We start from the raw sequence: 26661 nt of genomic DNA, 5'->3' as shown, positions 1-26661 counted from the left end.
TTTGTTTTTTTCAAAAAATAGTAATTGTGATTATGATGAGTTGAGTTACTTGGTTTTTTTCTATGTGCTGTTTTTTTCTTATCAAGTGTCAGTAACTGTTGTGGAATGTGGTTTACTTGTAACAATGACTTGTTTGAGTTCATATGATGATGATTGATTGGTTTGTCGTTTAACGCCGCACTCAGCAATATTCCCGCTGTATGACGGCGGTCTGTAAATAATCGAGTGTGGCCCAGACAATCCAGTGCCATGCATCAACCAAAGCGTGACCACCTGATCCCGTTTGTCGCCTCTTACGACAAGCATAGTCGCCTGATATACTGTAAAGATGTGACATAACAATTCATCCATACTACTACACAGAAGTAAACCCCCTCCATTCGGATCAGTCTGACCCAAACCATTCCGCTGATGAGAGTGAAATAATGCATACGAATCAAAATCCGTAAAAATGGAGACATCATTAAAAGTTACCAAAAGTGACGGGGATATCAATATTGATTGTTGAAATGATCCTATGAAATTTGTTTTCCCTGCTTCAATACTTGGAACACCTGTGACGGAGCCATAAAACTGATCTGTTATGTAGACAATATCGCTTGAGGCAGTGGCTGCTGGGAGCTGATTATCACCTAAATACCCCTCATAGCCTTCGGTGTTAACTATGCGACTGTAGAGAGCTGTGCCTTCATCCAACAGATTATCGAGGTCAGTGGAACACGGTACAGACGCAAATAGATTTGAGTCATGGGGCACAGAATATATGAGTGGCCTGAGCTACGGCTTGTACATTGAATTCCATTAAACGGTTGAAAAATACTACAGCCTTGATGCAAATTCGCCGACACACTACTCCGATTTTGCTTTGACTTTGCTACCAAAATGTGACACATGCGGCTGTGTGCAGTGCACTGATTAAAAAAAACACGGGGGTCTGGGTTAATTCAAAATACGGAATATAACTATTCCAAATATTTCCAGTGAACATAAGCATCCAAACAATCAAAAGTGTGATATGTCGAATGTGGAATTCAGCCATATTACGTTTAAACTGAGATGTCGTCGTTGTTCATGAATAAGCATATTCAGAACATATTTTATATTATGCTGTTATTTACGATCTTCAGAGTACAGTTCTTCTTTTGTATACACCGTGAAAATCAGAAAATTAGTCCTTGAGGAAAAAAGGACATCGGATTACATATGGGTGGTTTGATAATGTCAACTAATGACCAGGAACGGTCGGATGTATCAATTAACTACATAAAGACGATTTTGAAGTATCTCTTATTGTTGGAAAAGAACAGCATCAACATTCCACGCACATGATTTGTATGTTTTGTTTCCGTAAATGAGTGGCTTGAAATTTCGCAATCTGGTCTTGTTATTGTATGGTATGAGCTGTGGCGTTGACCCAAGAGAATAATGTACAAAATGAGACCAACTCTAGTCTATAATGTTTGGGAAAGTCTAGATTTCGACAGCTCGAGCCTGAAATTAAGAATTGTTCTAGGCTCCATTTTAATTGTATTATGTTCATTTTGTAGACATGGATGGACCAACCAGGAGAGAAATGGATGGAATATTAATATCACATATTACCACTGATCCAGTTAAATTCATCACACATTAATATATTAGTATTTGGCATTACGGCATTTGATTTTTAGGGCATGATCATGTACATGTTCACTGTAGTAATGTACATACCAGTCAACTTGATTATAATTTGTATTATAGTGTAGCGCGGCATCAACGATTACTTTATGATATCCTCACTTGTCATCGATGTATTGACATAGAACAATGGACGACAATTCGAAATTCTTATAAATAGCTTCAACAGGGACAGCGCCGGTGTCAGTACAATTTTCCTAGTTAAAAATATGTCTCTACCAAATATAATCTGAAGCAGACGAGAACAATATTTTTTTTATTAATGCTTACTTTCATGGATAGAATTGAGGCAATCTAGGCTTGCCAAATCGTTCTAGACTTGAGCTGGATTCCTTTTAAATTTATTCTCTATGGTCTGGGAGACGAACGGGCGTCAGTATCGCATGGAGATCTGGGACAGCCTGAATCATTGTAATCGGATATGTTGTGGAGTTTCGGTTTTGGGCTGTTTGTTGAATAGAACAAGGGCTCACAAACAAGGGCACAATGTAGAAATCAAATCATTACCACCTCTCTTTATATCAGATATGTTATTGTGATTTGAAATCTCTTTTGGAAAATTGCGACTAATGTATACTCTGTATTCTTTCGTCATGGTAGCATATATATTTTCTATGTTGCTTTTTGTTGCTTCCACAAATAATGATAACTACAAAGTAAAACTCTCTTTGGAGATATACAATAATACTACTGAAGGGCATATCTGAAAAATGGGACTTATCGACAAATATTTCTTTCTTAAATACTTCCCGTTACAGGCATTCTGATCATTATATTATACTTTGTACAGTTTAAAAAACAAATAATGGCAAATTGTGTATCTTTCTACATTTTGAATTAATTATAATTTCTGCAATAAAACCTTAGCATCAGATAGTGATATAAACAAATATGATCTATACTGTGATAAATGAATTATCAATTTCGTATTATGATACGACAGAAATAAACAGAAATATGATAGTAAAACAAATTATTTTAATCTGTTCGTGTGAGTAGGTAACGAGAGATCTAGGCAACTCACTCACGTAGCCATTTGTGAAAAATGAATTATTAAAAGTTTAGGGGGTTGAACATGTACATTGAATGACAGGGAAGAAAGAAACGCAATAATTAAATTATGGATCAAATTATGTTATAAATATAACAGAATATATAGAAATATAAGTTTAATTTCTCATTGTTGGAAGGTGTTTAATAATAGATTTTGTTTGTTTGTTGTTTAACGCCGCACCAAGCAATATACCAGCTATATGACGGTGGTTCGTAAATAATCCAGTCTGGACCAGACAATCCAGTTATCATCACCAGGAGCACCGATCTACGCAATTGGGATACGATGACATGTATCAACCAAGTCAGCGAGCCTAACCACCCGATCATGTTAGTCGCCTTCGAACAAGCATGGGTTGTTGAAGGCCTATTCTAACCCGGATCTTCACGGGTATTTTTTCAATAATAAGGTACAATGAAATTCTGTATATGTCCATAATAAGTGTGTATAAGTAAATGGATAATATATCCATACACGCCAATTAAATGGCTGCATATGGTTCTTTGATGAACTCTTTTACAAGTCTATATTTCAAGACATGTATTTGATATTCATAATAAATCCAAAAAAGCTACACAATGGCGACAAAACGGTACCAGCATCACAGATACCAATAATACATGAGATCCATATAATTACTTTAAAGTTAAAACATGTATCTAAATAGAAATTTGGAAGGATACACTTCCGACAGGTGTTCCCTTCCGCCCAGGCCTTACGGCAATGCTATAGCCCCAAATGAAACAAGCCTAGATGTTCAACAGGTTCAGGCTGAAATTTCCATACCCCTTGGGCACCTTTTAAATTTAGATATAGTTTTCTCGTGTCGATATGTGTCAAAAGAAATGAATTAAATAGTACAGCACTGGTGAATAGGTTATATGCGCATGTAAGCGTCGATCTACAATATCCTTTGCGCAAAATACATATATACTGATGAATTAACGTGGTAATACTACGCAAATATATGCCCAGACGTATACATAAGTTTCATCTCGTGATCTTTATTCGTGCTTTTAGCTCTTTTTCTACATTAGATTATGGGTTGTTACATCACACCAGAAAGCCAGGTCCAAATTCAAATCATAATTTCATGGTCCGTCTTGTATGTTGGAAACCAATATCGCAACATGGCTGAATATTGCTAAACGTGGTATTTACCCGATTACTCACATGATTATTCCATTTTCTTCGTGCACGTTCTACAATCATCTACGATCACTATCTATAAGGAGGTATATCTATATTCATCCAAATGTACACACATATATGTCCACATACATATGTATTAAGCAAGTCCCACATTCTTCCTTAAAAGATAAATGCTAAGCATTTCCTCTGTATGTATTTATATATGTAAAAATCGTTTTTATGTCAACGCTGATGCAGTGAACGTACCACAGACCTGTGGCTAGAATAACATCTATTCTACCATGAATTTGGAATTTACTCGATTCTGATTGGTCAATCAGAGGCTATTAAATCACAATAAACTCCCTCTGATTGAAACAGCTGGTTTGACGGCCGCATCACCGCGGAAGCTAATATTCATAGAATAGTACTATTTTCAGTCATTGTCGGTAGGCATATTTAAATAATTATATCTACAATTACAGGTTACAAAATGCACAGATGCGTTAATTACAATATTCAAAGGATGTGTGGCAATACATTTCGTGCAGAAAAACACGACAGAAATCAACAAAGGGAATGTATTTACGTTTTGGAGACAACAGAGAGCTTGGAATTTTGGCGCTTTTCTATATACGACTGTGACGTCATATCTTTTGCGTCACAATGAGCGATAGGACGTCATAATGGTGAAGCGCGCTATAGAGCGAATGCCTTGCAAAACTGGATTTGTTTTCTTTAGGGATGCCCACCTCATGTTAGCTTACCAAGTTGCCGTGCTTATATGCTTTCAATGCCTGTCATATGTTCGAGTGAAGTATTACGGTGTAAACAAACTGCCTGAGTATATAAAGCACCATATTTTGTTCGGTGATTCTGTAAATCAGATCGATAACCCACTCAAAACACTGAACTCAACACCAAAGAGTTCGCATTTTATTTAGTCATGGTAGAATGGAGATAAACATACTGTGTTTATCTCCTAAATCTCTGAAATGAACATATTTTACAGAAAAAATAGTTGTTAAACAATAGTTATAAAATATAACAAAAAGGAGCCAAGAGACTTTCTTCATTTTGCCAAATATTGGGCTGTATTGGACATATTTGTTTCGGGGTCTATATGACAGACACACCTAATTCTTTAAAGTATAAAAGATAAGTACATGTAAGTATAGATGTGGTATATATTCAAATATGTTTGTGATTAACCCGACCTTGAAAAATATTGAAGGGTGACTATTTATGTCATTATTTCGAATTAGAATGATAGCACATCAGAAAAGCATGGCACTTTAATATACGTATCTTGTTAGCCCAATAGTGTTTTAAGTAAGAGCAACATGTATATCGAGAGTATAGGTTTGGTGCGTGACTTACCCCACATACTGTCGGAAAGTGTGCATGTTCTGTTTATCGGGAATAAATGACATAAGGCGATTCATGCGGGTAAATACGATTTACTTCAGAACTAGTATAGATTAATTTAGGCTAGGAGAAAATGTATGCAAGCTTCGTGCTCAGGGGGTTGTTTGGGTGGGTTTAAAGGATTCGGGTCCTGGCTTGGTCTTTGTGTTGGACGTGTAGCTGGCATTTCCAGGTTTGACGTATCAATGACCAAAATGATGTCTGATGCAATTCTCTTTTTTAACTTGTACCGTGTGTTTCCGTGCATTTTCGGGTGAACAATTGGCTTGCCTTTGCATGTGTTTGTAGCGGGTGCCACTAGTGGATCGGGATGAGCTCGCCTTTTTGCGAGCACCCAGTGTCATCATTTTATAAGGTGAATAATGAAACATGCATGCTCCTGGTGTTGTCGGAATCGTGAGGTTGGCGCTACTTTTGGCAAGGGTTTCTTGTGATGATGGAACGGCTTATGTCGTTTTTGTCAACTGATATAATCAACTGTGATATAATGTCAAGGTATATGGTCATGTAATTAAGAAACAAACCGCGAGTGGGAGTTGTTTATTGTAGATAAACAACGACCACGACCCGTTTATTTCTTATATGAGATATCAACATTACGTACGACCGCGGCAATGCCAGATAAATCCATTTTATGAACTGGAGGGTTTGAATTTGGTCTTTCCCGCATATTCTTACAATTTTCTCGTCTGTACCTTTTCTCCCAATACCGATTAACATTTCGCTCTCACTTTCTGATGCGATTGTTCGGGCATTGCATTTATCTACCTGCCATTGCTACATCCATTGGGAACAACTTACTGGACATTTCCCTCTCACACATAACATCAAAGTTACGACGTCCTCAAGTTGCGAGTGCATGTTCGAACCTCCATAAATGACGTCATGATAGAACAAGGTTTTATCGTGAAATGAAAAACGCTTCCTTCTTCTTTGTGATTTATCGCGTAGCTGTCTTATATCATCAAATGTCAATTTCTCATTGCTTTATCATGACGTAACCGAGTCATAACCAATCATGTAGCAATAGCAAACACAAATATAGTTGACTTCGACATAGAATAGTGTCATGATATATAATTATCCTTTGGTGTGCAATATTTCCGGTTGATAAATCTAACATCTGCTTACTTTTGAGAATAGCGACTATACATTTTTATATTACTTTATCAGGTCTCTGTAACATTTGCAATATAAAACAAATTAAATAATACAACTGAACCTAAATGTATGTTGTAATATCCTTAAGTTGCTGAGTGCGGCATTAGATCATAAACAAAACATAATATCTTTAATAATTATGTTAATAATGTCGATGCTAAAAAATAATCTCCACAATATCCATACCTCTTTCTCTATGTTTAATGTGAGCATAATAACTCTTTTTAATGATCTGAAGGAATAATAATGACAATAATATCAAAATAATATCATCATTATTTATGTTACTTATCCTCAACTGAAGTAGTCCTCAACACTATACGTTCAGAGAAGAAACCCATGAACATATTATCAATGTAACATACATTAATGGAAATTAGATGAACAGTTGATTGAACAAATGATATTATTCGGTCGAACATCTATCAGCCAATACTACATTATTAAATTGTGAGATTACAGTGATTTTTGCAAGGCTACGCTCATAAATGTCATGACGCATTTGAGGCCAGGGTTCTTCTATACTCGCATTAATGTGCTGACTTATTATTGCGTTAGTCCATGATTTACAGTATTCATGAAGAACATTTCACGTGGGACCAACAGAGGGAAATATGACTATCGACTATATTTTTATATATTTAGCTAGCTCAAACGATCCATTGGTTTGATTTATTGTTATGGTATCCACAAAATAAGTAGGATCCGTTTTTTCCGTTTTTGTTGTTCTTTGTGTAACGCCGCACGAAGCAATATTCCAGTTGTATGAGGGTTCTCTGTAAATGGAGTCTGGATCCAGTGATTGATATCACGACCACCGATCCACGCAATTGAAATACGATGACATGCATCAACCAAGTCAGCGAGCCTGACCACCCGATCCCTTTAGTCGCCTCTTACGACAAGCATAGTCGCCTATAACGGCAAGCATGGGTTGCTGTAAATCTATTCGTGACCGGATCTTCAAAGGTCATGTGGGATTCAACTGACCTGGAACGGGTGAAATAAAACTGAATTATATGTGCTGTTTACATATCAAACTTTGCCAAATTGTTACAAAATGTTTGGCCACAGCAAGGCTACGTATTCACAACTTATTGTGGTAGGCACAGTATAACTCATGAGTCTGGACTGAGGGAGGCCCGTATTCCTCCTTGTGGGTCACCTGCTTGGCAATATGGGACGGGGAAACTGCAGGGGGTGAGGGCAGTTAAGTTGATGGTACAGACAGATAACAGAGATCATTTTACAAATGTAAAACCTCATTCTAAAAAGGAAGAGGCGAAAGCTGAAACTTGCTGAGATTTACAGAACAAAGGCAGTTATATCTTGTTTCTTACTGACTCTCGAGGATACATTTAATAAAAATTCGTGCGTGCGACACGGCCACCAGTCACTAAATTTGGGTCACAATCTTTCTGTCTTCTTTCATTTGTCATCTGAAATACCATCCCTTCGTGCACTTGTGCTTCCTACTCAAGTTACCAAACACATCCTGTTTACGTACACTTGCAAGATATATATTACGCCGAGGAGAATTTACGATTATACTTTGATACGTCTCACTGCTGGCCTGGTACGCAATGTCTTATTTCTTATCGCCAGGGATCACAGGTGTGATACCAGTCTCCCTCAAGGAGACGTCTGATTAAACTCTTTGCTTCGTCTAGCCCGAACCGGTAACTGGTACCACTAGCAACGATACAATGGAGTACAGAGACTTACCATTAGTCAAGCATCCGTCACTCGATTTCCAATTTGATTGATTTTTTGATTGTTAGATTGATACATTGATACATTGATACATTGATAGTGAGTGAGTGAGTGAGTGAGTGAGTGCCTGTATCACTGGTATGTCCGGATCTGGGTACGGGTCACCGGCTTAGCGTCACCGATCTAGATATATCTATGCAGGAATAGGTCATCCATGCGGATAGCGTAATGTCGTAACTGCTTTCGGGCGTCCAGAGCGACCCTACTACAGTTACTAAATGTATTGCCGTTCCTGGTCTTTGTGGTCAATTACGCTCTGACATTGCCACTCGCCTTGTCCGCCGCGGCTCGGCTCCGTCAAGGAGTGATAGGGCAAACGACACTTACTCCAAGTTGTCTCTATCAGCATTCACACACGCATAATAAGGAAACGCAACACCAGTTTATACTCACATAGTTTTACTTACTCTCAGCCCTTCTATCAATACAGGACAGGATCAGACCGGCCAGACTCGTCACTAGCTGGGGGAAACTTAGAACGATCGGGATTCGACTCGATCGATTGCAAACTGCCTCTCTTCTCCTAATGTTGAAGGTATCATTTTATAGTGTTCGAGCCTGGCCTGTCCTTGTCACATGTCACTATTCCTCATTTTGATTCGTTAAAAGTTAGATCTGACCATGAACTCATGTGTGTCGTAATTGGAAAAATATGGAAAACTTAGTGGCACATCTGGGAGCCTCGCATTTTTCGCATGGAAAAAGTTTAAAATAGGGGTTTGAAATATTATAATCTCTTTCCTGAACCATTTAGGCATACAATAACTTTAAAACAGTCGCTCTATATCCCCTTTTTGAATCTATATTGCTCCCCTTTACCACAGGGGGTTGTCTATACAAACGTCCCTTTGGAAATAGCCTGAAAACTTAGTGGCACATCTGGGAGCCTCGCATTTTTCGCATGGAAATAGTTTAAAATACATGTTTGAAATATTATAATCTCTTTCCTGAACCATTGAGGCATACAATAACTTTAAAACAGTCGCTCTATATCCCCTTTTGGAAACTATAATGCTTCCCTTTACCACAGGGGGGTTGTCTATACAAACGTCCCTATGGAAATAGCCTGAAAACTTAGTGGCACATGTGGGAGCCTCGCATTTTTCGCATGGAAATAGTTTAAAATACGTGTTTGAAATATTATAATCTCTTTCATGAACCATTTAGACATAAAATGAAGTAAAAGGTGTAGCTCTATATCCTGTCTTGGAAACTATATAGCTTCCCTTTAACACAGGGGGTCGTCTATACAAACGTCCCTTTGGAAAAAACCTGAAAACTTAGTGGCACATATGGAAGCCTCGCATGTTTCGCATGGAAATAGATTAAAATACGTGTTGAAATATTATTATCTCTTTCCTGGACCATTGAGGCATGAAATAACTTTAAAACAGTCGCTCTATATCCCCTTTTGGAAACTATAATGCTTCCCTTTACCACAGGGGGGTTGTCTATACAAACGTCCCTATGGAAATAGCCTGAAAACTTAGTGGCACATGTGGGAGCCTCGCATGTTCCGCATGGAAATAGATTAAAGTACGGGTTTAAAATATTATTATCTCTTTCCTGAACCATTTAGGCATAAAATGAAGTAAAAGGTGTAGCTCTATATCGCTCTATACCACCTGGTGAAAACTATATAGCTTCCCTCTGGTGGGGGTTGGGGGTGAGGAGTGTGGGTGGGGGGTTTGCAGCGATTCTGCTATATCTTTTACTCCATATTATCTTCATATCTTCTTATACAATCTCTGCGTTTTACATCTGGAATTGGTTGGTGTCTCGGGGTGTGTTACTGTTGGTCATCACCCTTTCTTGGTGAGTGTGCCTTAAAACTAAAACAGCCACAAACCGTAACAATGACGACATACTATGTCTTAGACGAACATCTTGTCTCTGAAATTAACATATTTTACAGATAAAACCAGTTGTTAAATATTAGTTATTAAATATGTAAATGATAAATACTCTCTTTATTTTCAGAGACTAAACAAATCTGTAGAGCTATAATTGCCTGGAAATTCACAACACACGTAAAGATTGCTATCACCCATTACTGACAGGCCACTGAAAGTGTGTCTGACAGGAATATTTACTGACGCTACTGCCTCTCCCCAAACACACAGACTCTCACTGTCGGTCGTGGGCAGTTGAGAGAGCTTACGTGTCTAATGTCCAGAAATCTTTTGAAAAATCCGACAACGATTTCAAAGTTATTTACGGTTTGCACTATACTTGTAATGGGATGTCCTCAGTGGCAGTGAGAACTTGTATCCGATTTTATGAGCTTGAGGTAATCTAGGTATGTGATAAATCCTGTTTTGTTTATTTAAAGCAGTAATTGTTTATTGTTGAGCAAGTTTATCTCTGCAGCCGTTGAAATATGCAGCTACTCGCCGACTCGTCTCGCATCAAAACACAAGGCTGTGTACTCGCAGGCAACAACAACACAATAACAAGCAACAAACGTATATTTCGCTTCAAGGTCATAGCTGTGACATATTGAAAGTACAAATGGAGATGTATGGTGACACGAGGCAGGAGACTTTACGTTTAACTGCAACACACTCATACATTTAATTAAGCATCTTGAGGATTTCTTTTACAAACTGTGCTAGTTTTCTTTGATCTGATAAACTTTCAGTATTGAGTAACATATCAAGTAGTATCGCACTAGGTCTTGTAAAATACTTCTTTTGAAGATATAACTCACGGAAGTTATGCAGAAAAGGACATATTAGTAGATAGTGATATTCGTCTTCCCGCGGTATATTTTCCCATCCCCCCTTTTCTATTGGTAATCTATCTTATTTTAGTAATCGGGATACTGAGTCTTCAGGGTAGCGACAACAGATAATTTTCTAACTGGAGTTTATGTTTAAATATTCGGTAAAATACTGCCTTGGGAGAGTTGTTTACATAACTTGTCCACGTCTGGCTAATCTGATCAAAGATAGTTGTTTAATAGCATATTTTAATCCGTTTATATTTGGCATGAATTGTTGGGTCCGTATAAAACTAAGGCCTAATCCATCGAATAGTCTTTTAACATATTCGAGCCAGCTGTATTTATGGTTACAGTCAAGTCAAGATTACGTATTCTAATATATAATAAGTGCATAGCTTTTCTAGCTTGAGCTACTAACAACATCTTGGCTGCTAGGAAATTTCCATTTCGTTTAAAAACCAGACCCAAGTACTTATATTGATCTACTACTTCAACAACATTATCGCCTATCCTAAACACATTATTGTTCTTTCTTGATCAAAATACAACCACCTTAGTTTTATTAATATTCAACTTCCATTGTTTTCAATATTCATAAAAAATATTCATATTATTTTTCTCTAAGGTCACAGGGGTTATCTGCAAGTATAATAGTATCATCTAACTACTTCATCTTCCGATATAACATCAATGCCTTTACATATTTTCAGTTTTAGATATTCTTCAAGGTCATTTAGGTACAGGGCAAAGAGAATTGGCGATAGATTTTCCCCCTGTCTAACTCCGATATTACTAGAGAAAAACGATGAATTTTCACACGACTTTATGCCTTGATACATGTTAAATATGATCTCGAAACGTTTACCTTGTACATTTGTTTTTATTACTTTTTGCCAGAGTCCAAAGCACCAAACGTTATCGAAGGCCTTAGAGAAATCTATAAATGTACAATACAGTTTCTTTTTGTGTGCCCTAAGGTATTAAATGAGGGAGTGCAATACGAACATGTTATCAACAGTAGAATATCCGTGTCGAAATCCTCCTTGTGATTCTGATAACAAATTATTATTTTCTAGATAATCATTAATTCTTTAACTTAAAATAGAAGTAAAGGGCAGATGACCACGGAGTACGCTGATCACTGTGTCGGATTAACGAGACTGATTAATGAGTGATTTCGGTAATTCGTTGCAAATTAGGTGTGTCAGAGTCGGAATCGGAATGCGAGAATGTCGGATTAACGGGTCTAAATAGCACTGATTTAATCGGTTCCCATCATTAGTGTCGGATAAAGCCGATTGTCGGATTAACGAGACTTGATTGTTGTATGGCAGTTTGATTGATGTAGCATCGAACAGAATATACGTTCTTATTGGAAGTTCTAAGACAGAGACATTTCTTCTGACTGCAAAGTTTTCAAAGAGCAGTACATCGAGAATGTTCTTCACATAACGTGTGTCGAACATGTCTAACACTGGTGGCAGCGATGTTACCGAGAGTGTAACAAGGTGTCACCCGCTGGGAAGGAGCTTGGGAAGATATACGAAATCAGGTGACGTTAACAAGATGGCGCCTGATCGACTCGTCTAGCATAGGCGGGGCATTATCACGATTAAATTGACAAGATGTGGTCATTATTTTTTAATTGTAAACAGAAATAAATGTGCTTATATATAGGTAAGACTTCATTTTAGTGCATTGCGATTGTTATTAGATACATAATGAGAAATTCTAGGGGCGTTACCTTCTGCAGTTCTGGGCGAAACAATCACATGCTGACCGCGAAGGAGGGTACCTGCTGTTGCTGAAGGCGTTGCAAGTCTCCGGGTGGCGCGTCTTCTCTTAGGTTGACTTTCGATAGCTTGACGAGTTGTTCAGTTGACTTATGATCGCTTTCAGACCGTCTAGATCAACCGCATTTGATTATCATCATCTTCAAAGTGTTCGTGTCCCAGCAATTCTGCCAGTCACCCTTTCAAGGTCTTTGGGGTGGATATACTGGAGACGCAGTAAACTCGGCCCCGAGGAAAGACCGAGAAGCTATTTATAGCCTTGTCCCGCGGGCCATATTAATGAACAATTTCATTGGTCAAAACGAACCAGCGAAATTCCAAATAATATTTTAGCCACATTATGAAAGACCTTACGGAATAAATAAGCAATAGAACTAAATTGATCAACTTGTACACGGGAAAGCTGCAACAACCATATTTCTGTGGTGTTCCCTGTAAACGATTTTGATGACAGATCAAAACGGCCTAATGTTAGAATGGCCTCAAAAAGCGAAGTCAAAACGGCCGCACAAAAATAAAGACAACAAACTCAATTAATATGTCACATTAAAGGGGCACTGATCTAAAACAATTCCCCGAGACTGGTTGTTGCCTTTGTTATTGTGTTTTTCCGTGAGTACCCGGATGATATAGCAGAAACCTAGACTAGTTCGCGACCTGTGTTGCGCAATTCCTAAGCGCATTTGTCACTTTTATTGATCACATTGATCAATAAAATGAAATACAGTATTATACATCGTATTAAGTTGACGCTGAATTTTACACTTCACCACTAAAAACATTGAAAGGTTTCAACATAAGGATAAAAGTATATTACAATGTATTAATAGTTAGATTATATAAGTGAGTGAGTTGGGTTTAACGCTGCTTTTTAACAGTATTACGGTTAAGTTACGGCGTGTCAGCTTAATGTGGGAGGAAAGCTCGAAGTGAGCTGGTCTCAAACCCACGAATATGGGTATTCTGCTGACAAACCTAAAAAAATAATCGGGGCGAACCGGGATTCGAACCCACAATCATAGGTTTCTGGCGTGCCCAAGGGACGCATCCCTGCACAGCGAACGCGGCGCCTTAGACGACTGGGCCACATGTGGACCCAGATTATATAAGTGTAGCGGGCGTGTGCCTGTCATTTCACATTTGATTACATCAAGACCAGCTTTCGTGTGAGGATCAATTACGACCCCGGATATCCAACCTTGGCCTATCTTTGAAGCTTGCTGGGGATAGATAAATATTATTATCACTGAACCTTTGGCTTCAACACTGACATCGTACTTGGTATTTGATACTGCCATTGAATATTGGACGACCACTATATTGTGTACTGCCACTGTAATTGATGTGCAGTCATTTGTATTGATTTGAAAACCTAGTTTATTATGTATTACAATTGTTGATTGTATACTATTTGTTGGTTGTTTGGTTAAGTTCTTTAACGTACAGAATCTGGGCGAACATATTGTTCCAATTTGGGAATCGACACGCAACAATCCTCAACATCGGTCAGCTTGAAATGCAGCCCTTGACATGTTGGTACAAAGCAGCCAAAAGCAGGAAGAATGAAATCAGTGTCTCTGCCATACTCAGTGATCAATTCTTTGCGTGCCTCGTGTTCGTCACATCCTGTTCGATTGATACATCGCCAATGAGACTGAATGCCTGTGTTATAGATGATGTACCAACCTAACAGGATGTGTCCCTTGTGGACTACACTACCACAAGCATCTAAGTCATGATAAGAGCTTCTCAGATGTAGTTGTAGAGTCTGAGGAGGGAAGCAGAGCAAATGTGCCACATTAATTAGTCCACAACTTTGCAAATGTGGTGGCAACACTGATCACATGTAACTGTTCCCAGACAACCAAACCATTTACATGCAGCATATTTTTAGAAAGACAATTTTTGTTCTTTAAATATATAGTTACTGTCATTGTATTCACCTAATGAGTATACACTTGTTAGAGCTGAATTTTAGGTATTTGTAGTTATTTGAAAATCCTCTTAATTGGAACTTTGTTAGGGTTTGTATGTGTACATGGGTGCATGTGTTTAGTATCGTTATAAGATAAAACATAAGAAACAGCCAGCCCTTGCTGCAAACGGCCGCTTCAGGCTATTTTCCCAGGGGTTGGTGACACGAATGGTATAATGTTGCAGCTAAGACTTCAAAGTTAATTGTCTTGTGTGTCTTAGAGGTGGTGACCTGATCAACCGCGATAAGTATCCCACAAGAATTTCAGATATAGATTTGGAAAAAAGAGTGTGAGAAAGGGAGCAGAGAGTTTAAAGATATGAAAGAAGAAAGACATGTTTCTAAGAGAGTGTAAGAAGATTGTGATAAGGGAATAGAGGTCATACGGTTTTTCAACCTGTCCGAGCCATGGTACAAGTTACTATTCTGCAACTGTGCTGCAACTGTTCATTATATTACGACTTGGGGTGTGTTATATTATTCAATCATTGTGTGGATATTCACATAATTTATGGAAATATGTCATATGGAATTTGTGCAGTTTAAAATTAAAGACAATATTCAAGTGCTGGATCGAGTTGAAACTTTGATATCCTCTTTCTCCAATAATTAGATAATTTAGAAGTTCACACACTATTGGTATAGTTAATTGGCCTCAATGAAGTATGTCTTTAAGATATGCCAAAGAAGAAAGATGTACCCATTTTTTAAATTTTGATTACATAAATCAAGATAAATAGTCTATTATGACAAAGATAGTTACTTTACAGATGTTGTGTTGGGTAAACACATTTTCCCATTTATATATATAGGTTGTGGGTCATGTTCAAGTGAGATATACTGGAATGTCATTCCTCCATGGCTGCCATATTGGATTTAGCGGCCATATGGGATATTTTTAGTGGCCCCAATATTTGAAATGTTAATATCTAAAATGGTGCCAAGTGTCATGCTTTTATCACAAAGTACACAATTGACCCTATGGCTGTCACGAAACGCTTACACAAACTGGTCAGTGCAGAGATAAAAACCAGATTTCGATTTCGGTGCGCGATTTTGATTGGACTATACATAGACTCGTTAGTACAGCCAAAATGTAACTCCTTTTTACAAGCCCAGTTCGGCAAGTGTGGAAACTGGACTTTTATAGTCAGTTAACCACTTTCCTCGGGAAGATGGTTGCGAATGAGTGGCCTTGCTGTGACTTTAAACATTTTTTTTAACAAAGTAGCAGACTTTGATATGTAACTGCAAATATAATTCATAAGGGTGAGAATTTATGGATGTCAACTTCTTTAGTATGAGGAACACAGCGTTTCTGAGTATATGCTTACTCCTTCATCAGGTGAAAGAATGCTATGAGGCAGATGGCATATATATGTACATGTAAGAACAAGAAGATCAGAGAAGGTGGGCACTTTACAAAGGAAGCTAACAGATAATTGACGCTGATAGGTGATAATGTCTTCTTGTTCTTACATAAACATATATATGCTCTTTGACATAGCATGTGACAATTTTACTTGTCATTTAGATGAATCTTTTCTCTCCATTTTGCTCTTAAGGTGGTCCCTATGCTTTAAATTCAGTGTGCAGATATCAGAGACGCTATTGTCAGGATTTTCCACGGACGGTTTGAAACTTAGAATGAGGTATCAAGGTAGCAGGCACGTACATGCATGGTTCCGGATGTAGAATCCGGCCAACAAAAAATATAACTTTCAGCTTAACACCTTACCTTCCTGGCTTCAAATCTGTTTCAACAAGTAAATTTTATTTCATCCCAACACTGCACATGTAATAAATTTGATCTGAATGAGAAGTAGATCATTTTCTATACAAGTTTATGTTGGTTTTTGTTTGATGTTTAACGCTGCACTCAGCAATATTCCAACTATATGACGATGGTCTGTAAATAATCGAGTCTGAGCCAGACAATTCAGTGATTGATATCATGAGCATCGATCCACGGAATTGGGATACGATGACATAAATCAACCAAGTCACCACCCGATCCCGTTTGTCGCCTCTCACGACAAGCATAGTCGCCTTTTACGGCAAGAATGGGCTACTGAAGACGTATTCTAACCCAGATCTTCACAGGTCACTAGGGAAGATGACTCAGATGGTTTTATCAACTGAGGAGGCAGGAGATTGAACAACCAACGTTATGCTCTCCAGGATGACGCTCGACCATGGTCTACATGGCAACTATACCGAGGGACAAGTATCTCTTGCAAAGTGTTATGTATCATATACACCTCGTCAAAAGTATCGCACCACCAAGATTTTTGGATAATGAGATAAGGGGTGGGTGGGGAGAAGCTGGAAAGCGAACAAAAGCAATCAAAAGTGTTACTTGATGTGAAGTCAAATGTTAGTTTATGAACATAAGGAATAAATGAGCATTTGCAAAGAAAAGAAGCAACTTTATTGACCAACGACTACAAGGACTGGAATAGTTGCAGTAAGGTATGGTAACTGTCAGGAATGAGTGAGTGAGTGAGACAGGTTTAACGCCGCTTTCAACAGTATTCCAGTTTTATCGCGGCGTGCCAGCTTAATGTGGGAGGAAAGCCCAAAGTAATGCAGGCCTCAGACGTTTACCACTTTGGTAAAACCCACCAGCACGGGTATGGTGCTGACAAACCTAGAAACATAATCGGGGTGAACCTGGATTCGAACCCACAATCATAGGTTTCTGACGTGCCCAAGGGACGCAACTCTGCACAGCGAATCGCGGCGCCTTAGACCCTTCAACGACTGGGCTACCCGTGCCCCCCTGTCAGGAATGAGATGGACAGAACAACATGTACGTGTCTTAGTAACATTGTACCCATGTCACAGTTAAATGATCAACACTGTAAGTCAGCTACTGGTGTAGTCACCCCGTACACGGGTCACATCTGCAAGCCTGAGCCTCTACTAGTGATGTGTTGCCACTGCTGATGCAATGCCTGGGCAAATTCTGGGAGATTCTGTACTGGAGGGTCCCTGGCTGAAACCCTACGTCCAAACTGACATAGATACTCGATTGGATTCAGGTCTGGCATCCCAGAAGGCCAAGGTAGAGTCTCAATGGTGTTGTTCTGGAGATTTGTCTCAGGTCGTCCTCGGTGGGTCTGGCCAGTCGTCCATGAAGACAAGACGTGTAGTAATAGATGTTTTTCCAAATGAGGCACAACAAAACCATCCAATATGCTATCTTGGTATCTTTGTCCATTTAATGTCCCCTGAACAGTGACCAAATTAAGGTCATAATCAAAGAAGCAACATCCCACACCATCACTTAGCTGTCACCATCACTTAGCTGACATGACATGCCAGTCCGGTGCATGCCACTGATATGCCATCTTTGATTTTCTTGGATAGAACGCTATGTCATTTCAGGTGCATTCGTTCCAAATACAGACTTTCAAGTTGGTAGAACTTTCTACCAAAACAATAACAGTAAAGATGCATTCACTTTCTGTCATTAAACCTGATTTTCTCTACAGCATACAGCTCTCATAAACATACCCACAAGGTCTGGCGGTTAAAGCGGCGACCATTCTACAGGCACATGATGTGCCAATACACAGTGTACCCTTTGAAAATCCCTTCATTGAAAAGAACGTGCAATTACACTTCAAATTTGGAGGTGCAGTACTTTTGACAAGGTGTATATTTGATATTTCAGTTGAGTACACTTGAAAAGTACTGATGATTTTCCGGTAGTTTTTCTTTGATGTTCATTTCAGTGCCTCGTCCATGTTCTCCCCCCACGGGGTACCGGGATGGAATCAGGCCCCAGATTGGCTGATCAGACTCGATGTGTTGGTTGATAGAATGCCATTGTACTCCGATTGTCAGGGGCCAGTGAAGATCCGGGGTAGAATAGGTTTTCAGGAACCCATGATCGCTGTAAATGGCGACAATGCTTGTCGTAAAGGGCGACTAACGGGATCGGGTGGTCAGGCTCGCTGACTTGGTTGAAGCATGTCATCAATCCCAATTGCCTGGATCGAAGCTCATGATATCAATCAGTGGATTGTGTGGTCCAGACTCGATTATTTACAGACCATCGTCACATAGCTGGAATATTGCTGAGTGCAACAAACCAACAAACCAACCGATTGTCAGGCCCCAGATCGGCTGATCGGACTCGGTGACTTCGTTCATAGCATGTCATTGTCAGGCCCCAGATCGGCTGATCGGACTCTGTGACTTGGTTGATAGTATGTCATTGTACTCCGATTGTCAGGCCCCAGATCGGCTGATCGGGCTCGGTGACTTCGTTGATAGCATGTCATTGTACTCCGATTGTCAGGTCCCAGATCGGCACACTTGGAGCAGGTTCCCAGATTTAACACAGCATCAATGATATCAATCACACATTTGGAGCAGGTTCACAGATTTAACACAGCATCAATGATATCAATAACACATTTGGAGCAAGTTCCCAGTTTTAAGACAGCATCAATGATATCAATAACACATTTGGAGCAGGTTCCGAGATTTAACACAGCATCAATGATATCAATAACACATTTGGAGCAAGTTCCCAGTTTTAAGACAGCATCAATGATATCAATCACACATTTGGAGCAGGTTCACAGATTTAACACAGCATCAATGATATCAATCACACATTTGGAGCAAGTTCCCAGTTTTAAGACAGCATCAATGATATCAATGTCACATTAGGAGCAGGTTCCCAGATTTAACAAAGCATCAATGATATCAATCACACATTTGGAGCAGGTTAACAGATTTAACACAGCATCAATGATATCAATAACACACTTGGAGCAGGTTCCCAGATTCAACAGAGCATCAATGATATCAATCACACATTTGGAGCAGGTTCACAGATTTAACACAGCCTCAATGATATCAATCACACATTTGAAGCAGGTTCCCAGATTTAACACAGCATCAATGATATCAATCACACATTTGAAGCAGGTTCCCAGATTTAACACAGCATCAATGATATCAGTCACACATTTGAAGCAGGTTCCCAGATTTAACACAGCATCAATGATATCAATCACACATTTGAAGCAGGTTCCCAGATTATACACAACATCAATGATATCAGTCACACATTTGAAGCAGGTTCCCAGATTTAACACAGCATCAATGATATCAATCACACATTTGAAGCAGGTTCCCAGATTTAACACAGCATCAATGATATCTATCCCGCATTTGGAGCAGGTTCCCAAATTTAACACAGCATCAATGATATCAATCACACATTTGGAGCAGGTTCACAGATATAACAGAGCATCAATGATATCAGTCACACATTTGAAGCAGGTTCACAGATTTAACACAGCATCAATGATATCAATCACACATTTGAAGCAGGTTCCCAGATTTAACACAACATCAATGATATTAATCACACATTTGAAGAACGTTTCCAGATTAAACATAGCATCAATGATATCAATCACACATTTGAAGCAGGTTCCCAGATTTAACACAGCATCAATGATATCAGTCACACATTTGAAGCAGGTTCCCAGATTTAACACAACATCAATGATATCAATCACACATTAGGAGCAGGTTCCCAGATTTAACACAGCATCAATGATATTAATTACACATTTGGAGCAGGTTCCCAGATTTAACACAGCATCAATGATATCAATCACACATTTGAAGCAAGTTACCAGATTTAACACAGCATCAATGATATCAGTCACACATTTGAAGCAGGTTCCCAGATTTAACACAGCATCAATGATATCAATCACACATTTGAAGCAGGTTCCCAGATTTAACACAGCATCAATGATATCAGTCACACATTTGAAGCAGGTTCCCAGATTTAACACAGCATCAATGATATCAGTCACACATTTGAAGCAGGTTCCCAGATTTAACACAGCATCAATGATATCAATCACACATTTGGAGCAGGTTCCCAGATTTAACACAGCATCAATGATATCAATAACACATTTGAAGCAAGTTACCAGATTTAACACAGCATCAATGATATCAATCACACATTTGAAGCAGGTTCCCAGATTTAACACAGCATCAATGATATCAGTCACACATTTGAAGCAGGTTCCCAGGTTTAACACAACATCAATGATATCAATCACACATTTGGAGCAGGTTCACAGATTTAACACAGCATCAATGATATCAATCACACATTTGAAGCAGGTTCCCAGATTTAACACAGCATCAATGATATCTATCCCGAATTTGAAGCAGGTTCCCATATTTAACACAACATTACTGATATCAATCACACACTGGGAGCAAGTTCTCAGATTTAACACAGTTTCAATAATATCAATCACACATTTGGAGCAGGCTCCCAGATTTAACACAACATCAATGATATCAGTCACACATTTGGAGCAGGTTCCCAGATTTAACACAGCATCATTGATATCACAAATTTTAAAACAGGTTCACAGATATAACGCAGCATCAATGAAATCAATCACACATTTGGAGTAGGTTCCCAGGTGTAACACAACATCAATGATATCAATCACAAATTTGGAGCAGGTCCCCAGATTTAACACAGCATCAATGATCTCAGTCACACATTTGGAGCAGGTTCCCACATTTAACACAGCATCAATGATATCACAAATTTTTTGCAGGTTCCCAGATATAACGCAGGAACAATGAAATCAATCACACATTTAGAGTAGGTTCCCAGATGTAACACAGCATCAATGATATCAATCACACATTTGGGGCAGGTTCCAAGATTTAACACAGCATCAATGATATCAATCACACATTTGGAGCAGGTTCACAGATTTAACACAGCATCAGTGATATCAATCACACATTTGGAGCAGGTTCCCAGATTTAACACAGCATCAATGATATCAATAACACATTTGGAGCAGGTTCACAGATGTAACACAGCATCAATGATATCAATAACACACTTGGAGCAGGTTCCCAGATTCAACACAGCATCTATGATATCAGTCACACATTTGAAGCAGGTTCCCAGATTTAACACAGCATCAATGATATCAATCACACATTTGAAGCAGGTTCCCAGATTTAACACAGCATCAATGATATCAGTCACACATTTGAAGCAGGTTCCCAGATTTAACACAGCATCAATGATATCAATCACACATTTGGAGCAAGCTCCCAGATTTAACACAGCATCAATGATATCAATCACACATTTGAAGCAGGTTCCCAGATTTAACACAGCATCAATTATATCTATCCCGCATTTGGAGCAAGTTCCCATATTTAACACAACATTACCGATATCAATCATACATTGGGAGTAAGTTCTCAGATTCAACACAGTATCAATGGTATCAATCACACATTTGGAGCAGGCTCCAAGATTTAACACAACATCAATGATATCAATCACACATTTGGAGCAGGTTCACAGATTTAACACAGCATCAATGATATCAGTCACACATTTGAAGCAGGTTCCCAGATTTAACACAACATCAATCATATCAATCACACATTTGGAGCAGGTTCACAGATTTAACACAGCATCAATGATATCAATCACACATTTGAAGCAGATTCCTAGATTTAACACAGCATCAATGATATCAATCACACATTTGGAGCAGGTTCCCAGATTTAATACAACATCAATGATATCAATCTCACATTTGGAGTAGGTTCCCAGATTTAACACAGCATCAATGATATTAATTACACATTTGGAGCAGGTTCACAGATTTAACACAACATCAATGATATCAATAACACATTTGGAGCAGGTTCCCAGATTTAACACAGCATCAATGATATCAGTCACACATTTGAAGCAGGTTCCCAGATTTAACACAGCATCAATGATATCAATCTCACACTTGGAGCAGGTTCCCAGATTTAACACAGCATCAATGATATCAATCACACATTTGGAGCAGGTTCACAGATTTAACACAACATTAATGATATCAATCACACATTTGGAGCAGGTTCACAGATTTAACACAGCATCAATGATATCAATCACTAATTTGGAGCAGGTTCACAGATTTAACACAGCATCAGTGATATCAATCACACATTTGGAGCAGGTTCCCAGATTTAACACAGCATCAATGATATCAATCACACATTTGGAGCAGGTTCCCAGATTTAACATAGCATCAATGATAGCAATCACAAATTTGAAGCAGGTTCCCAGTTCACCACTTGTCGCTGAAGTTATTTTACCAATTGTACACAATGTAAGGAATTCAATAAGTAATGAAAGCGTACGTCAAAACATACCTTTTCACCAATGCACATTTTAATCAAACTTGATCTGATTAGAATTTTGCATTAGAACAATCGTATGCACCGATTATGTTTCGGGTGCTGTTTGTATACTTCCTGTCTGTAATGTCAGGTGACTGATCATGGTGTGCATCTCTTTTTAACTTGACTGTCATGGAAGATATCAAGCTCCTCACAGCGATAGTACGTTCCCGGAGCTCTCTATGATATCGCTGCCACCAGTGAAAACTCTCCAATGTGAATAGGTGGCCACAACCATGCTTGGAGTTGAACTCGCAACCGAAGGACCGTTATGTTTCCAAACAAGTCGTTACGCCGAATACACTTATCGCTGCTAAATTACTTTCTTCGTTTGTCAATTTGAATTTCTGCTTCATTAAAACTTTCATGTTATTGATATAGTAAGAATGTAAGGGAGAAGTTGGTTGATTTTCCGTTAGTCTGCAATCTGGAACCAATCTGATTATCAAAACAAAAATGTAAATTCATTTGGAAAACATGGTCAGTCGTAAACCTTTTCAAATTGAAATGAGATGGCTTTCTCAAAGACATAAACAAAAGTATAAACGTTACTACATATGGGGTTGGAGGGCAAATTTCACTGATCGGCACATGTGCCAGTAGAAAGTGCCAGTGAGCTGACCCACATCTCTGTGTTATTGTTTATATCCCCTTTCAGCAACAGCTGTGTTGTGGCGAGACTGTCCTTTATCTGATAGAACCGGGGGTCAGGAGACATAGACTTACACAGGCTTTTCCCAAAGCATTGATAACATGTTTGTGTCTTATTATAGTACTTATTCACATATATTATACTTATTCACATGTTACATTATTTGTCTGGTGCATACTAGGTAGTATATAACATCCTGTTCATATAACATCCTTGTTTCGAAAGTAAATACCGTGAAGGGAGTTTGACCAAGAAAGTCTATTCTCTTGGGGTTTATATAGTTAAATTGAACTCTTTTAAAAATATTCTCCAAACAGTTAAGAGCTCCTGAATTATGTTTCCTTTAATTTCCCCACCACCAACCCCTCTAGCCACCTATATTTAGGTACATTTTAGTTCACTGTTCTGTTTCAGCATGCATGTTCCAGTGTTTTTCTATTGAATTCAATTATGCTTTTTATTCTATTTCTCCACTCTGGGTCATCCTAAATAAGAATCCCCCCACCGGCTGCTCAGCGCCAGTCTCCCGTCAACACGTCAAGGCCAAATGATGACAGCACTTTTGTAATCTGATACCACATCTCCAAATAAACTGCAGCGCGGCCCCGGAACAAAATTAATGCCTTCAGTGAAGGTTCACATGACCAAATCCCCCACCTCCTAACTGATAAAGACGAGGACGGCTGGACAATTAATCTGCAAGCTGTCTGTAACAGACGACACTTTCTTTACTTCCGGCTGGGAATGCATTTACATTATACAATATCATCTTCAATAAGTTCCACCTATTATATCATCAAGCGTGCCAAATGAAACAGGTAAAGTAGCAATATAGATAGTAAAGATACATATCAGTGTGTTCTTGTGTTATAATGCATTTGTTTCTTAACAAATAATCTTATAAACCAACTGAACATAACATCGCGTGAAGCTACTATATATAATATGATTCAAAGAATCAGTAGTTTGATCTTTGTGTAGTTCTTTTGTATGCCCGTCTTTTACAAATGTTATGTAATGTTACCAATGATCAAAGTTTCATTGGAAACAAAAAAAGAAACATGGTTGCAACATTACCATAAAATCTAAGTTAAATACAACACATTGGTAAAGAAATATATTTCCAAGGGTAAACACGATTATCTTAGTAGTAAAGTAAAAAAAATTACAGTCACATCATATGCTTCTTCTGCTTAACTCCCAACCTGTAAAATTGATCTTACGCATGTTGTTATTCATTTCGATCTATAACCTCTCGGAAACTATAATTCCCTTTAACACGGGGTTTTCTCTATCCAAACGTCACTTTGGAAATAGCCAGAAACCTTCGAGGCACATCTGGGAGCCTCGCATGTTTCGCATAGAAATAGTTTAAAATACGGGTTTGAAATATTATTATCTCTCTCCTGAACCATTTAGACGTAAAATAACTTAAAAATAGTCGCTTTATACCCCCTTTTGGAAGCTATATTGCTTCCCTTTACCACAGGGGGTTGTCTATACAAACGTCAATATGGAAATAGCCTGAAAACTTAGTGGCACATCTGGGAGCCTCGCATTTTTCGCATGAAAATAGTTTAAAATACGGGTTTGAAATATCATTATCTCATTCCTTAACCATTTAGGCATAAAATGAAGTAAAAGGAGTAGCTCTTTATCCTGTCTCGGAAACTATATAGCTTCCCTTTAACACAGGGGGTCGTCTATACAAACGTCTCTATGGAAATAGCCTGAAAGCTTAGTGGCACATCTGGGAGCCTCGCATGTTTCGCATGAAAATAGTTTAAAATACGGGTTTGAAATATTATTATCTCTTTCCTGAACCATTTAGGCATAAGAGAACTTTAAAACAGTCGCTCTATACCCCCTTTTGGAAACTTTAAAGCTTCCCTTTACCACAGGAGGCTGTGTATGCAAACGTCTCTATGGAAATAGCCTGAAAACTTAGTGGCACATCTGGAAGCCTCGCATGTTTCGCATGGAAATAGTTTAAAATACGTGTTTGAAATAATATTTTCTCTTTCCTGAACCATTTAGGCATGAAATAACTTTGAAACAGTCGCTATATACCCCCTTTTGGAAACTATACAGCTTCATTTTACCACAGGGGGGTGTCTATGCAAAAGTCCTAATAGAAATAGGCTGAAAACTTAGTGGCACATGTGGGAGCCTCGCATTTTTCGCATGGAAATAGTTTAAAATACGGGTTTGAATTATTATTATCGCTTTCCTTGACCATTTATGGATAAAATGACTTTGATACAGTCGCTCTCTACCAACGTTTGGAAGCTATATAGCTTCCCTTTAACACAAGGGGTCGTCTATACACACGTCAATATGGAAATATCCTGAAAACTTAGTGGCACATCTGGGAGCCTCGCATTTTTCGCATGGAAATAGTTTAAAATACGGGTTTGAAATATTATTATCTCATTCCTTACCCATTTAGGCATACCATTACTTACAAGGAGTCGTGCTATACCCCCATCTTTGAACACAGTAAAATGAAGTAAAAGGAGTAGCTCTATATCCTGTCTCCGAAACTATATAGCTTCCCTTTAACCTTTGCAAACCATGGACTGAACACATGAGCAACGCTCCTTGCAAACCATGGACTGAACACATGAGCAATGATCTTTGCAAACCATGGACTGAGCACATGATCAATGATCTTTGCAAACCTGGACTGAACACAGGAGCAACGATCCTGGCAAACCATGGGCTGAACACATGAGCAACGACCCTGGCAAACCATGGACTGAACACATGAGCAACGACCCTGGCAAACCATGGACTGAACACATGAGCAATGATCTTGGCAAACCATGGACTGAATACATGAGCAATGATCTTTGCAAACCATGGACTGAATAGATGAGCAACGATCTTTGCAAACCCTGGACTGTATAGATGAGCAACGATCTTTGCAAACCATGGACTGAATAGATGAGCAATGATCTTTGCAAACCATGGACTGAATAGATGAGCAACGATCATTGCAAACCATGGACTGAATAG

At 38.6% G+C, this 26661-nt stretch overlaps 1 pseudogene; it reads right to left on the bottom strand.

Moving 5' to 3' along the window:
* The window catches only part of LOC139470283 (serine/threonine-protein phosphatase 6 regulatory ankyrin repeat subunit B-like), a 56112-nt pseudogene extending 43153 nt beyond the window's left edge, over positions 1-12959 (bottom strand).
* Between the last annotated feature and the right edge of the window lie 13702 nt (positions 12960-26661).

Source organism: Haliotis cracherodii, unplaced genomic scaffold (assembly GCF_022045235.1).
Source record: "Haliotis cracherodii isolate W230 unplaced genomic scaffold, xgHalCrac1.p SCAF_20, whole genome shotgun sequence".
Classification (NCBI taxonomy): domain Eukaryota; kingdom Metazoa; phylum Mollusca; class Gastropoda; order Lepetellida; family Haliotidae; genus Haliotis; species Haliotis cracherodii.
This window is presented reverse-complemented; position numbering and strand designations above follow the sequence as displayed.